Below are 15,726 nucleotides of genomic sequence, written 5' to 3' on the forward strand. Positions count from 1 at the left end.
TTTTCTTCATATTCTTCGGATCTTCCCGCTGTGCATCTAAATTTAGCAGGTCGGAATCATTCAACTTCTCAGAATGAGATTTAATTAACTTAATTCATTTGAAGAGCCTCTAAAATCATTTATACAATGTGGAAGAATGTGCTTCCTAACGGCGCGCATATTGCTAGCAGTAATTTCATTCGACTTTGCAACTTTCTAACCAGGCTGAGATTTCTCTGATTTTGCTAGAAAAGTCTTGGAATGCATTGGCTTCCAAAAAAATGCCAGTTTCATCGACATTAAATATTTGTTGATCACAATAGTCCCCTTCTTACACAATTTTCTTCAAAATCTCTGGATATCTCCTTATCTTGACTTGCAGCTTCGCCTGTGATTAGAATATTATGTAATATTCTAATTTTTGAAAAACTAACGTGGACTTCTTCTTGTCCATCATTGATAGCCCTTTCTCAGGTTACAAAGAGACACACTGCTTGATTTAATAAGGCCAGTGTTTAGCGGGATCCGTTTTTGGTTACAATCTTCGATCCATGTAAAAAGAAGTCTCTAATTCAATCCTTATAATAGTTTGATTCACCCATTTTTGTGTTCTTGTCCTATCTCTGCTCTGGAATCGCCTTGGTCACTTTTCTTTATTATTTCAAGCTTTTCTTCCAATGACATTACTTTTCGAATCATTTGTCACGCTTCTATTTTTTGCTCACTAATTCTTTTACTCATGATTAGAGGTTAGGAAAATAATTTAAAATAAAAAAAGTAAGAAAAACAACTGCATGAGATAAGATCTGCAAAATGCTATTTAAAGCAGACGACATAAATTTTGGCGGTAAATTTGGAACATACTGTACATGGAAATAATGTAGTATGCCATTAAAAATAACTCTGTAAAATGTTTCAAATCGGTAACTAAATTATTCCATCCTGGTGAGTGATTTTTTAAAATAGCTAGCCATACAAATGTATAGATCGAACATTTTTAAAATCTGTAACCTTTATTTTTAAGATGTATAGAGGCGCACTAATCGAATTTGGGTATCGAAAAAAGGACGCACTAATCGAGGAATTGCTGTATACGTGTTTGTATAAAATATCAAAATTATGGTAAAAATTAAACATGAAAAAATATTGTTTATTATCGATAAATTATACGGTTTGGTATAATTCAAAATTACTTAAAAATAAAATCCATGATCATAACCCCAATAATGTTCTAAAATCAAAACTATAACAAATGTTATGCATTTAATTGTAATGTCCAAATATTTAAAGAGACGGAGTAAACACGATAAGCACTACGAACACTCTACTACTGGCTCAAACTGCATATAAACAACTGGAACTAAGCGACGGACAGTGCCGCATTACGCCAATAGCCCGCATCTCACTATGGCGTGCACATGCTTGCGCGTGTAGTAATATGGCACTGTGGTAAACACAGTGCTGTTAGCGTCCTTCGCCCTCCTAAGTGCTACAAGATGGATTTTTATTATTATTTTTTATACAACGTAAGAGAATTGTATAGGATTGTTGATGATAAAATTAAACATTACAAGCAAATATTAATAAATATATTTATATATCGAGAAAAATTGGGACAAAATCATTTTGCATTCCATGACCATCAACTTCTTGTTATTCGACCCAGTAGATCACTTTCATTTGAGAACCACGGCGAAATTCTGAACACCGTAAGCCACCGTAATTCTTCTTTTCTTTGTTTTCTTCTTCTTCTCCGAAATGTGGTAACTTCATCCCTATTTTTCTTCTTCTTACCCTCTTCTCTCCCTCTTCCCCTTCCTGTCCCTCTTTTCGGTTTTACTCCGAAATAGATAACTGCGAATACACGCGATTTAACGAATGTAGATTTGCGATACCTCGTAAAATTCTCTGACGGCATCGTATTACATCCGTTCTCTCGTCAAGCTCTGCCGGACTGGCGTGTCGAAATTTCTTATCTGTGTTCTTCCGTTCGGCTTCGTCTTTCGACCTGTTTAGCGGAAGGCTGTAATAACAGTTCTCCGTCGAAGTTGAAGCGACCCCATTGAAGCGACCGGGTTACAAATTATGGACGCTTTTGTAGACGGACAATGTAACGCTTCAAGGTAGAGACTGGATTAGCGGATTAAACTGTTGACGCTCAGATTACGGTTGCACTTGTAAAGTAGAAGGCAAAAAGATCCTTTTTTGTGGTTGACAGATAGCACGACGACCGCTACTACGGTAAGTCTTTAATTATTGAAGTGTCGGCATTCCTTTCTGGATTTTTCCCTTTTTTTTTTTTTTTTTTTGTTTAATAAACACAGGGGCGTTGCTTGTGTATAGTTGGGAGGAGGGGTAAGTAAATATACGATCTTTTTATAAGAAAAAGTGTAAAAAAATGTTTTACATCGTATCATGAAGTTTTTGCTCTTTTTTGGGACAACAAAAATTTCACAGAAACACGTGACAATACTGAATAAAAAAAAAAAATCCTATTTGCTGCCATTTGGAATCAAACCTATAACCGGCTGATTTTGATGGAACCAAAAAGTCGTAACTTGAAACACCGGAATTTCAAATCTAAATGTTAGAATTTATAATATTAGGTTTTAAATTCTAAGGCAGGGGTCGGTAACTAAAGGCCCTCGGGCCGCATACGGCCCCAAAGTGCATTTTTGGCGGCCCATAAAAGGTTGACCATATTTACATGGCATGTGGCCCGTATGTTGAATTATTTAAATAATACATTTTATAATATGAATAATAAATTAGAAATAATTTTATACTTCGGGCAACTTGGCGCGAGTCATCATGAATGGGGATAACAAGGCGACTTCATCCAGACGACAACCGAGATTTTGGTGCACTTTTGCAGTCGCGTTCCTTGGTCCGTCTTTAATATAATTCGATAACACCAACTATTATTTTCAGAGGATATACATTTGTTAAAAATAATTTCAAAAATGGATTCAAAAAAACGTAATATTGTAGATGAAGGTTTAAGGATGGATGGAACAGCACGCACTTTATTGAAAATGGGGGGGGGGAAGTCCATTTGTCTTATTTGTCGTAAAAGTGTTGCTGTTATGAAAGAATATAATATCAGATGTCACGAACTTAGAAAAAATCAAATTAATAAAGTATGCTTTTTTCATATCTCATACTTTAATTATTTCTGTGTTTTTTAAGATTGATATAATAAAAATTGATAACTTAAATATTTTTTTCACTCACTCTTTCCTCTTAATTGAACGCTTGAGGCCCGATTATTAAAAATAAAAGTTTAATGTGGCCCGCTGCTCTAAAGGCATTTATTTTGTAACTCATATATATTGTTGAAGTACTCTTCACATCGGGCCAGATGGCTGAGGGTGGGGGGAGATGGCAAGTTGCGTTCGACTTTTCAGCGATAGTGTATGTGTACGTAAGACAATTAAGCCCCAACAAATGTAAAATAATAGCAACTAGAATTATTCAATAAATTCTAATATACACTCGTAAGTCCTATACGAGTATATGCTTTACCTTTGAAAGGAACGTATTTTGTAATGGTCAAGTTATTACAATCTCTTAGAGACGATATCCAGGATATCTCTTTCCAGAGGTTTCCTGATGTCTATAATATTTATTGTTCGGTGGCAAGGATTAGATACATCAGATTAGAAATTCCAAAAGGAATTGATGTTAGGTCATACTGCTCATGTGCCGCGTGGAAAACTAAGAAATGAACTGATCTTCAGTTTCGATGTTTATCCTGAAGATCATCTCTGTCTTGTCTCTTCAAGGAGTACAGCGAAGTCATTCGTTCTCATGGCAGTCTGAAGAGGAACTCATAACGAACTGCAAAACAACAACAAACCCTTATCGGTAAATCATAGTAGTTTTTTTTATATTATTAGTAAGTTAGCTGATCTCATGCGGAGGTATCAGGGTTTTTTCTCCCGGAAACTCGAGTTTTTTTATAACTCATACAGGCAAATCAGCCTTCAGAACACACGCAATTTACAGACAACAAACACTGTTGTTGGTGATGTTGGGCAGTAGATGGCGCTGATGGTAGTGGTATCGTGGTGAAAGAGTTGAGTGGTGGTGGAGAAGGTGAGGTGTGTTTTGTGGGGTGGAATGGGATGCCCTCCCGAGACAAGTCCTTGGACTCCCTGGAGGTGTCACGTAATAATGATGATAATAGTGTGTTTCTAGTAATTAATTAAATGTACCATTTAATTAGCGATATGATATTTAATTACTCTTCTGAAGACTCTCCAAAATAATGGATAAAACCTTAGTAACTAACGTATGCACTACCTCCAAGCCACCAACCTGATCATCGAGAACAATCTAATTACAGATTTCTGCCATACTGTCCTTTCCTGTTTACTTAGCCTATCTTTAGACATAGTAAACGACAAGGCTTATGTCAGCTACGTTGTCTACAAAAACTTAGCCAAAACCCATGCGATACTATGAAGCTCATAAGGGAGATGTGTAGACAGGCAGAGCAAGTTTATGGTTATACAGGTTCTCTGCATTTCAGTGCACAGTTTTCTCTTCCTTTGCAGACTCTTTACACTACTCGTTTCAAAATTACGCACCACACAAGGAGAGAAACAAGGTATTGAGAATATCTACAAATCATTCTTAATTGAGAGAAAGTATTGTATTATTGTTTATTGTATTATGTTTATTGTATAAACAGAAAGAAAAAAAAAACACGTTTTCTTTTAAATAATATTCTGCTTTCGAACTTAGTTTCCCCAGCTTATAATCAATGTGAAGATATATGTAGTACAAACTCCTCCCCCCCCGCCTTTTTTATTATTATTATGTGACACCTCCAGGGAGTCCAAGGACTAATCGAGGGAGAGCGTGCCAACAGCATCGAGCGAATACTTCTGTATTAAAAAGTGAATGTGGATCATATACAACCATGTAAAAATGGCACTTTGTCACAAAGTAAAAAATCCAAGTATTTAGAGAATATTTAGCTGAAAAGAAAAAAAAAAGTTATATCGGAAGGGTTGGACAATCTTCAGAATTTAAGCAAAATACCAGTTTATTTAGAAATGGGTTTCGTGGCGCCATCTATGAATTGATATTCAATTTATTCTTTTAATCTACTAATTAAATATACTCCTGGGCTGATTTTTATATTTTGTTGGACGCAGGACAATGTTCAATAGCAAAAATTGGCATTGCTAAAAAACGTAATCTATACAATATAAAATTATGTAAAGGAAAAAATATATATTCAAAAAGTTTTCAACTTTAGTGTCCTGCGCGAAATATACACATAATAATATAGATTACGTGGCGCCATCTATGAATTCATATACAACTTATTCTCTTGATTAATCATTCCAAGGATAAGTTTCATGGTTTGTTGAACGCAGAATTAGCTAACAAAGCAAGCCATGTAATCTTTATAATAAATGATATTATATATAGGGTTTATATATTTATATCCTATAATACATTTAAAATATAAATTTTAATACAAAAATTTTCATAATTTCATAAAATTTCTATATTTATAATAAAAACCAGGAACAGTGGGGGTTCCCTCCAAAAATTGACAGAAAAATAAGTTTATTTTTCTTGTTCATTTGATACTTTGATCGATTCATTTGAATCGATCAAGGTATAAACTCTTCAAAATGACATTAAAATATTTCAATAAAGGAAAAAATAAATAAATAAAGAAAGAAAAACAAACAAATATCGACTTCTGGTTTACTATTCAGAAGCAGGGCCGGTGCGAGAGTATCTGGCGTCCCTAGGCAAAGAAAATTTAGGCGCCCCTATAGATTGTCTCTATGCAGTAATTAGTGCGTCATTTTTTCGATGTCCAAATTCGATTAGTGCGCCTATATACATCTTAAAATTATAACAAATTTTAAGATGTATATAGCGGATTATAACAAATGGCGGCGTATAATATTTTTCGTATACAAAATTTAGCTCAATTCTTTGTTAAGAAGTAGAATAATAAAATTTATATTCTGAATATGTTTTATTGACTTTCAGCTTCATGATTTTCCTTTAACTATTCCCTGAGACATACCTTAATTCTTTTATAAAAAAAAAAATTAAGGTTCAAAAAAGAAATTTGAGAAACGAATTATGCATTTTCCCATAGGTTATTATATTCGATTAGCGCGTTTTCGATTAATGCGCCTGTTTTAAAGAACGCATTAGGCGCACTGATCGAGGGATTGCTGTGTATATTTTTTCATACTCACACTTACTCCTACACATGATAATTCTAGAGATATTGACGGAACATTTTTAAGCAGTTCTGCTGAAGTAATTTTTTGAAATTCATATATATTTAAAAGAAAACCAAACTTTTCGTTAATTGTAGACATGTGCTTGAATTTTTCATCAACAGATGCAATTGCGGTATCAATAATTGAAAAATAAAAATCTACCTTACATTTTTGTTTAAAATCTGTTATGAATTCATCCTCTGCTTCATACACAAATTGTTTCTTTTTCTTTCCTAAGTCTAACTGTTTCTTGTTCAAAATTAGGCGTTACACCTAAGACCTAAGACCTCAGCGGTTTTTTCCGCATCTGTTAACATCTTTTCAAATTCATCCTCATTTCGGATTTTCATTAAGAAATTCTTTGTATCATTAATACAATTTATGGCACCATTTATATCAAGGCTTGTAAAGTTTATTTCAAAAAGTATATTATACCACATTACTAAGGATGCGATAAATTTGAACTTCCTTAAATTTTTAGGAAGAACTGCTTGTGTCTAATTTTATGGTATTTCCACTTAATCCACATAAACTATCATGTTGAGATATTTCTTGCAGTGCTTCGCAAACTTCGGACAAATTATATCTTAGGGGCTTTAATGAGTCAATTCGACTCTCCCATCGTGTATCACAGACTGGTTTGAGTGTAAAATTACTTGTGTGTCTTTTGAGGTATTCCCATCGACGAGTCGAACCGGACAAAAATACATATAGACGATGTACTGCTTCAAAAAATGCTATGGCATCTAAAGTATTAGCAGTGCAATTCACTACTACATTGCTCTCGGGTTAATATTTGAAATTCGTCGCTGCACACCTTTTACATCGCCTTTCATATTACTGGCGTTATCGTATCCTTGACCTCGTAAATCTTGTATTGGTAATGAAAATTTGTCTAGAGTTCCTAGTATTTCATTTGATAAAAAATCTCCAGTGGTATTTTTTATTTCTATAAATCCCAAAAAGTGTTATTTTATAGAAACCGTGCTATTACTAGTGTCTACGAATCGAAGTACTATGCTCATTTGTTCGGTGTGACTAATGTCGGACGTACAGTCAATAATTATGGAATAATATTTTGCGGCAACAACAGATTCTAAAATGTTCTTTATTATCGCATTGGCGAAGATGTTTATTATTTCATTTTGAATATCTTTTCCAAGATAATGCACATATGTATCTTTATCTTTTATTCTTCGAAGATGTTCATTCATTATTGGATCAAACTTGGCTAGAAATTCGACAAATTTCAAAAAATTTCCGTTTCCATGCGAAAGCAATGTCTCATTTGTTCCCCGACATGATAAATTTTGAATAGCTAACGTCTGAACTAAAGCAAAGAGTCGTTCTAATACTTGCACCCAATGTTTCTCCTCATTTCTAATAACTAGCAAGTTCTCTTCATCAATAGTTTTCTTTTCTTTTATTCGAATTTCTAATTCTTTCCACTTACGGTAATTTTCAACGTGTCTTTGACTTTTTTTCATGCGCAGCTAAAATAGAAGAAGCATTTTTCCAGTCCCTCAATCCAGAATCAGCAAGGTAAAGCCACTATTGATCAAATAATAAACAGCAGAAGCAAAATGCAGAATCCGTGGATTTTGAGTGCAATAACCACAAACGCTGCATTGTCTCGCCGTTAAATAGTCTTCGAGTATAAGGAGTCATTGAAAATCTTCTAGTATTGTAATCTTTCGGAAAATCAAAATTATGAATCTGTTCGGGTCCATGTTCAACTAATAGTTGACCTAATTGATTGATATTGGAAAATTTTACAGGGTACCAAATTGCTGGATCATTATAATTTAAATTTTTAAAATCAAATCCTTTTATGATTGGATCAGTACAATAACCAGCTTCAGAATCAACAATACTCATATGATCTGTAAATTTCCCCTTCGATGTTTTAATCCAATTTTTGGTGTCTGTGGAATTCTCCAATTGATTAATCGAAACTATAGACGAATTATCCAACGAATAATCTTGAAGATTTTCTTCTTGTATGCGATTACGATCTTCTCGGCAAAGATATTTTAAAAATGCACCTTCTTGTTTTTTCAATCTTTCTTCCTTTTCCGCTTTACGTTTGCGATATTGAAAACCCGATTTCTTTTTATCCATTTTCAAAATCCAGTAACTGAAATATTTATAAATAAAAATAAACTTAATTATAAAAAATATGGACTTTAAACTATTCAGTAATTCACAAATAAATTTTTATACATTTACTTAATGAAGTATTTATCAAGTATATATACCGTATAACTTATAACTATATAATTTATCTATCACACATTTATAATCTAATAATTCAACAATATCGTTTTCTATGAACATAATTGACAAATTTCTCAAATACATCTGACTTAACGAATTGTGTAAATATTTTTAACGCGTTTAAGTACAGAAAATGAGCGTTCGCCGCTAGCATTACAAACAGGCAGTGTCCAGGGCCGCATTTATACTTTTGGAGACCCGAGGCGCAACATCATTATGAGGCCTCAAAAATAAGCACCTTTTTTTTTTTATTTTATTGAAAATAAAAGTCAACATTTCCATAATAACTAATTTTAATAACACAATACAACATTGGTATACATTTAAAAAAAAGTATAAAAATAAATCGGTTTAAATTTAAATAAATCAATAACTAAACGTTTTTTTTTTTTTTTTTTCTGGCTTTGGTTTTAGCAAATATATCTAAAATGATATCATGAATAATCGAGTCTATTACATCAGAATCAATGCATAATTACGACAGGTCACTTGTTTTTTTTTTGGTGCAAGTTGCTTCTTAAATAATTTTTATTCGTTTCAAGCTGAAAATGAGCGTTCAGCACTTGATTTGAAATAGGCATCGTCAAAAATATTTTTTAAAACTGTTTCTACGTTCGGAAAAGAAGACCTTAACCCATCGTTTATAAATTTGTACATATTTTTAATTGAAGAATTTTCTTCCTTTATCATTATTAAAAACTGCTTAACTTCATCAGTAAATTTTTCTGGATGAATATCAATCCCATAAGTTTGTAAAATTTTATTAATAGTAGTCTTGATCTATATCTTTCTTAAAAAAAAAAAAAAAAAGCCAAACATAACTAATCCTCCGAAATAGCTTTTTGTTCTTTCATTAATTTCCAAAATTAGCTTATCGCAAATGACATTAAAAGTGTTCGAAATTTTCTTTCCCATGTAATATTATCTCATTGTTAGATTGTGAAACTTCGTCACCCATTTTTTTTTTTCGTTTTTTAACTCTTTCCTTTTCATCTTTAAATTTTGTCTCATCTGATTACTAATTATATGAAGAGCCAAAGGCTTCAACTCGGCGACATGAACTTATATTTAAGTCAAGGGATATTACATCTCATATTGTTTCTTAGCCGAATAAGAAACTCAAAAAGGGTTTCATGCCGAATATAGAAACTACATATAAAGTTCGGCGATTCCAAGCGTAAGCAAATACCTGGATAGTGCAGCACCTGATCCTTGAAGGTAGTACAAGCTGAGGCAACACATAGAAAGAGTGGAGCAAGCTCCGATCACTATTCTTGATATTTACCCATAATATGAACTTAACTCCTAGGAGCTGTATTATTGTTCAATATTATGAGAAAAGGTCACTACCCAGACCGGTTTCGACCTTTTTTGAGGTCTCATCAGTGAGTAGGTAGGCCTAGTTAATACCAAGTTTGTAGCGAACAGAACTTACATCCCTTCTATGAGAATTGCCAATTCGCTTTTTCATTTACAGCAGCAAAACTATTCCTTATATCTAAAATAAAACCGACTAAAGAGTGTAAGAAATTATTAGCTAAACATAAATCCATATTGGGATCGTGTAGACTTACTAGTAGCATCTATTTGGTGTAAACTTTTGTCTCACACAACTGTTAAAATTGCTGTTTCTGATTTCTCAAAAATGTTCAGCCAATGATGAGTTCTCTAATTAAGAAATGGGTTTTTGATGAGGAGAAATGGATAGTACAAGTAATGCGTCTTTAATTTCTTTATATCTACGTTTATATTCAAATATATCCAAAATCTTTCTGCGAAAGATTTCAATTGCAGTTTTCACTGAATGCTGATTTCGAGAAGGTTGATTTTGCTTGACAAGCTTCGTTGACAAGCATCATAGTTGCTACAAAAATTCTGAATACCGAAAAAATATTAAAAAAAGTATGGTAATAATTTAGTAGAAGTTTTTTTTTTTTTAAAGAAAAGAAAAGAATTTAAATGCAATCAAATTAAGCTTGCTAATCAAGGTAAAAATAGGAACTTCATCAACTCTAAAGTTCCGATGTTCTCACTAAAAATAAAAATTTTGAATTTGCGGTAATAAAAATTGTAGCAAAAATCATTATTTTTATGGAATTACAACATAGATCTAAATATAAATAAAAAAAAACGTTTCAGTTTGCAGTAACATGCATAGTATGCCTCTCCGGTTGACAGAATGGTTAATGTATCTGCTTTCCAACCATACAACTTTAGGTGACAGGTACATTTTGTCGCCTAATGCGAAACCACCTTACTTACTTACTGGAATATATATAGGATTAATTCAGTTCCAACTTTATCGCACAATTATTAAGATTTATTCAACTCCAGATTTCATTCTTTTAAGTTGCAGTAATAAGCATAATTCCAGCTGTAGTTAAAACGTAGAGGTAATGAATAGTAACGATAACTTGCTATGCTCGCAAAATCCACTTTTTTACTCGACATTTTATCCTAAAATAACTAGAATCTTGATGCACAAAAAAATGAACTGAAAAATCATTTATGAAACTTCATCAACATTCTGATGAAACTATATTTGATGAGACTTTATCAGCATTCTGTCTGTTAAAATGCACCCCCCCCTTCCGTTAATGGATTATTGTCTTTATGTGCACTGTATTACTTCGAATTTCTTTATTGTCTTACGATATTTGACCCTTTTTTTGCTGCACAATTTATTCATAAAATAAAAACGAATTTCACATGTGGGAAAATAAATAATCAAAACGTTTGTTTGCATTGGAAATATTATGTCAAATATTTATATTTTTTAAATAACATTTATTGAAATAAATATGACATTTTGCTCTCTTTCCTTGCAAAATAAAATTATATGGGTTGCACATTTCAATTTTAGAAACGTTTTTTTTTTTTTAATGAACGACAAATGATGTTAAACTGCATTACTCGGGGTTTCCGATTTTGAGTCTTTTTAATATCAAAAATTTACATCTAATGGTATTTTATCAGAGATTCTTCGCCTTTGTCTTTTGCTTAAAACTGCAACAGTACAATTACTTGGGGAAAATAACGAATTCAAACAAAAAGAAAGTGCACATATGTTATCTATTTTTTTTTCGTGTGTGTGTGGGGGTGGGTGATAATTTTGGGAGGAGGTTAGCCATTTAATATGTTCATTGCCAATCACGCGATATCGCGTGATGCGAGTTCTCACCGGGCGGCCGATCACGCGTTATCGCATTGACGTTGCTAACTAAATAAAAAAATAAATAAAAAAATTGGCCACTACACGAAATTCCAATTTTCAGCTTGGCAATGAAAGTGTTAAAGGCGAATTAATTCTGTTATGAAAATTTTGGAAATAAAATTTCATTTTGACGCATGCACATACACATGTTTCGAAAGATAAAGTGTAGGGAAAATATCGTTCCTTCAAAACTGCCGCATAATACCGAAAATACTTACATAACAGTTGACTACATAACTGCCGTTTATTTCGATTTGTAGGGAGTGATTGGGGAAAACCCAGAAAGTTTAAATGCAAAAATCTAGATTACATTTATAAAAATTATGCGTTACATGATATGATTCAAGATTTACATATGATTCTCTATAAAGCAAAATCTAAAAGTGCGAACCTTCGCGCAATCTGTGAACTAACCTTCGAACTAAGATTATGAATAAAAAAGAAAACTTAATTAGGAACAGATGGAGGCTGTATTCATTTTTAGATTCGGATTTTCATGAATTTATAAAATAATTGTTTGACAAAAATAATTATCTTCAATCAAGTTCTGGGAGAATTTTAAAATGTATTCGTGATTAAAATAATTAGCCAAAAAATTGATAGTGACATTGATCTTCCAAAGTGATACAATATGAAGTGAAGAAAGTATGAAAGGATTTCTTATTTTGCGCTGGCATTAAAAACTATAATTATACGATAAAAACCAGCAGCAAAATGAATATAACTCATAGGTATTTAGCCTGATATAACTTAGATTCCGGTTATTACCGAGCAAACGGCAAGCAACTGCGTTTCTTGCTATAGGCCACAGAACGCAGGTACATAAGCTAAGTAATGTAGTTAAGTGTTCTTTTCAGCGTGAAGGATTATTGCCCCTTCTAATGGACATGATTGTCAAACTACACTTCTTATCCCTGTTCTTTCAGCAGGTGGACAGAATATTATCCAGGTTTGCTGGACTTGTATATACATCCAGCAAAGAAATGGTATGCTTACTTACATGAGTTTTATGGAATACAGAGTTCCTGTTAGTTTTATATTCTAAGGAAAGAACAATGTATTTCAAATGGAATCGGGGGCCTCACAAATATTTCAGCAGCCTCTAGTTTTTATATTATGGATTTAATATTTTAAAATAAGTATTTTATTTTGCAACGGATATCGAATGATTCGAGAGTGGTTCTCTATGGAGATTCCATTATTAGAGGTGTGGTGAATGAGAAGATGCATAAGGTTTGTTTTCCTGGTGGTAGAATGGAGAGAGTGGTTGAAGCGTTGGACATGAGGAATAAGAGAGCACAAGAGTTGGTGGTTGTAGTAGGAACAAATGATTTGGATGGGAACAAGGAAAATGCCAGATTGGATATAAGGAGATTATTAAGGAGAGTAAAAGATAACAGTGTGGTAGGAAAGGTAGTCAGTGTGTTGCCAAGGTATGATAGTGATGAATTGAGGAGGCGGGCAAAGATTATGAATGATATGTTAGCGCAGTTAAGTGAGGAGAATGGAGTGCATTTTGTGAATGTGTGGGAGGAATTTGAGGGACGGATGGAATTGTATAAAGATGGGCTGCATTTAAATGGTTTTGGTGTGAGTCTGCTGGAGAGATTGTTACTGGCAGGAGAAGTAATGACTGTAATGAATATATCTGAGGTGGTGCGAAGTGATATGAAAGAGCAAAAAAGTAAGCTAGGGAGAGGTATTTGTTCACTTGCAAATGGGGAGGGGAATATTATGAATGAAGTAAATGAGAGAGTGGAGGTACAACACGAACAAGGAAATGGGGGGAGTCAGGGTGGACGGGGAGAAACTTTATGAAACATGCAGGTGTTGAATTCAGAGGTGAATGTGTAAGTGGACAAACTCAGATTGAGATGGCCTGGGATAGGGGGAAAGAGTTTAGGTGTGAAGAAAGTTGTAGAATTGGTGGTAACATAGAGGAAGTGACTGGGGAAGGTATTGAAGAGTCACATCGTAGGAGTGACGTTCTTAGGACTTGTAGAAGCAGTAATGATTTCTTATGTTTATTCACTAATGCTAGAAGTATTCTAAATAAGGGGAACGAAATTGTTGCTTTGCTCGAGTCTGTTCGCCCTAAAATTGTTGGTATAAGTGAGACGGGGTTAGATGACGATGACATCCTGACAGGAATAGAGATGAACGAATATGATATTTTTCGTGAAGATAGATAGGGAAGAAGTACTGTTAATGGTAGGAGGAGTACTGTTAATGGTAGCAGATGAGTTGTGCCCATCTGAGGTGGAATTGCAAGTGCAAATAGTGTTCACGGTTTTGAGGTGGTATGGTGTGAGGTAGAAGTAAACAGAATGAAATATTTAGTTGGGTGTTGCTATAGACCTGGTAATATGGAGAGTAATGAGAAGGAAATGTATAGGCAAATTGGCCTAGCTAGCAAGAAACGAGTTATCATTATGGGCGACTTTAATTATGGTAATATAGACTGGAAGCAAGAGACTGCATCTGGGGGTAAAGAAAATGCATTTTTGGAGTTTTTGAAAGATAATTACCTTAGGCAGCACGTAACGGAGGGTACACGAGGATCAAGAGTATTGGATTTTATCATCTCATCAGATGATGTTATTATAAATGAGATGTCAAATCTTCCACCAGTTGGTGAGAGTGACCACGAGGTAATCACGTGCAGGGTGAACAGTCATTCGAGGACGTCTGTTAGAAAGGGATACATGTGAATTATAAGACTGGTAATTACGAAAAGCTCAGGAAACAGCTTGCGATAATAAATTGGAAAGAGGAACTGGATGGAAAGGATATCAATGCTGCTTGGGCCATACGCAAGAACTATTTGGTGGAGGCAATATCAGAGTGTATTCCAAGGGTCAAGAGGGTAAATAGAGTGTGGGTGTAAAATGGATGAATCAAGAGATAAGGTATGCAATCTGGAAGAAGAAGAAGGTATTATGGAAGAAACACAAAATGAGTATTTATAAAAGCCAGTTGCATGAGAAGTACAAAGAGCAGGCGAGGAAGGTGACTAGCTTGATAAGGGTAGCAAAAGTGCAGTATGAGCAGCAGTTAGCTAAAGCGGCCAAAAAAAAATCCTAAGGAGTTTTTTCGATATGTCGCCAGTAGAAGAAAGAATGATTATGGTAGGATGGGATTGATTGGAGAAAACGGTGGAATGATAACTGCTGCGGAGGATATAGTTGAGATATTTAGTGAGCAATTTCTAAAGGTATTTCATTCTTGTGAATGTGGCATCATGCAGAACTTGAAAGCAGTGGAAAAGGAGGAGGAACTGTTAGTAAGTGAACAGGAGGTATATGAGGAATTGAATAGACTTGATGTAAATAAGGCTGTGGGACTTGATGCTATTTCACCACGTGTCTTGAGGGAATGTGCCAGAGAGTTAACAACAGCTTTTGTATATCTTTTCAACATGAGTTTCTCACTGGGTCAAGTTCCAAAAGAGTGGAAAGAGGGTAAAATTGTTCCAATTCATAAGGGAGGTGATAAGAGTAAGGCTTTGAATTATAGACCAGTCTTGTGTCTGGAGTTGTGGTCAAGGTATTAGAGAATTTAGGTAGGAATAAAGTTCAGAATTGGGTTGACAACAGAAAAATACTCTTTGGCGGCCAGCATGGATTTACTAAAGGAAGATCGTGCTTTAGCAACCTGCTTACTTTTTATAATAATAAAGTGACAAATGCGTTGGATAAGGGTATTTCATATACAGTGGTATATTTAGATTTTGCAAAGACGTTTGATAAATTGCCACATGACAAGCTGGTAATTAAATTGGAACGGATGGGACTGAACAGTAGATTGGTTCACTGTATTTGGTTGTCTGATAGGTATCAGCGAGTTGTCCATGGAGGAGCGATATCCCAGAAGAGGAAAGTTACTAGTGGTGTACCTCAAGGGTCTCTTTTGGGTCCATTGCTGTTTAAGTTGTATGTAAATGATATCTGGAGGTCTGAATGGTGATGTGCAGTTTGCAGATGATGCGAA

This window comes from Typopeltis vanoorti, chromosome 25 (genome assembly GCF_054136105.1).
Source record: "Typopeltis vanoorti isolate ZY-2024b chromosome 25, IOZ_Tvanoo_1.0, whole genome shotgun sequence".
NCBI lineage: Eukaryota > Metazoa > Arthropoda > Arachnida > Uropygi > Thelyphonidae > Typopeltis > Typopeltis vanoorti.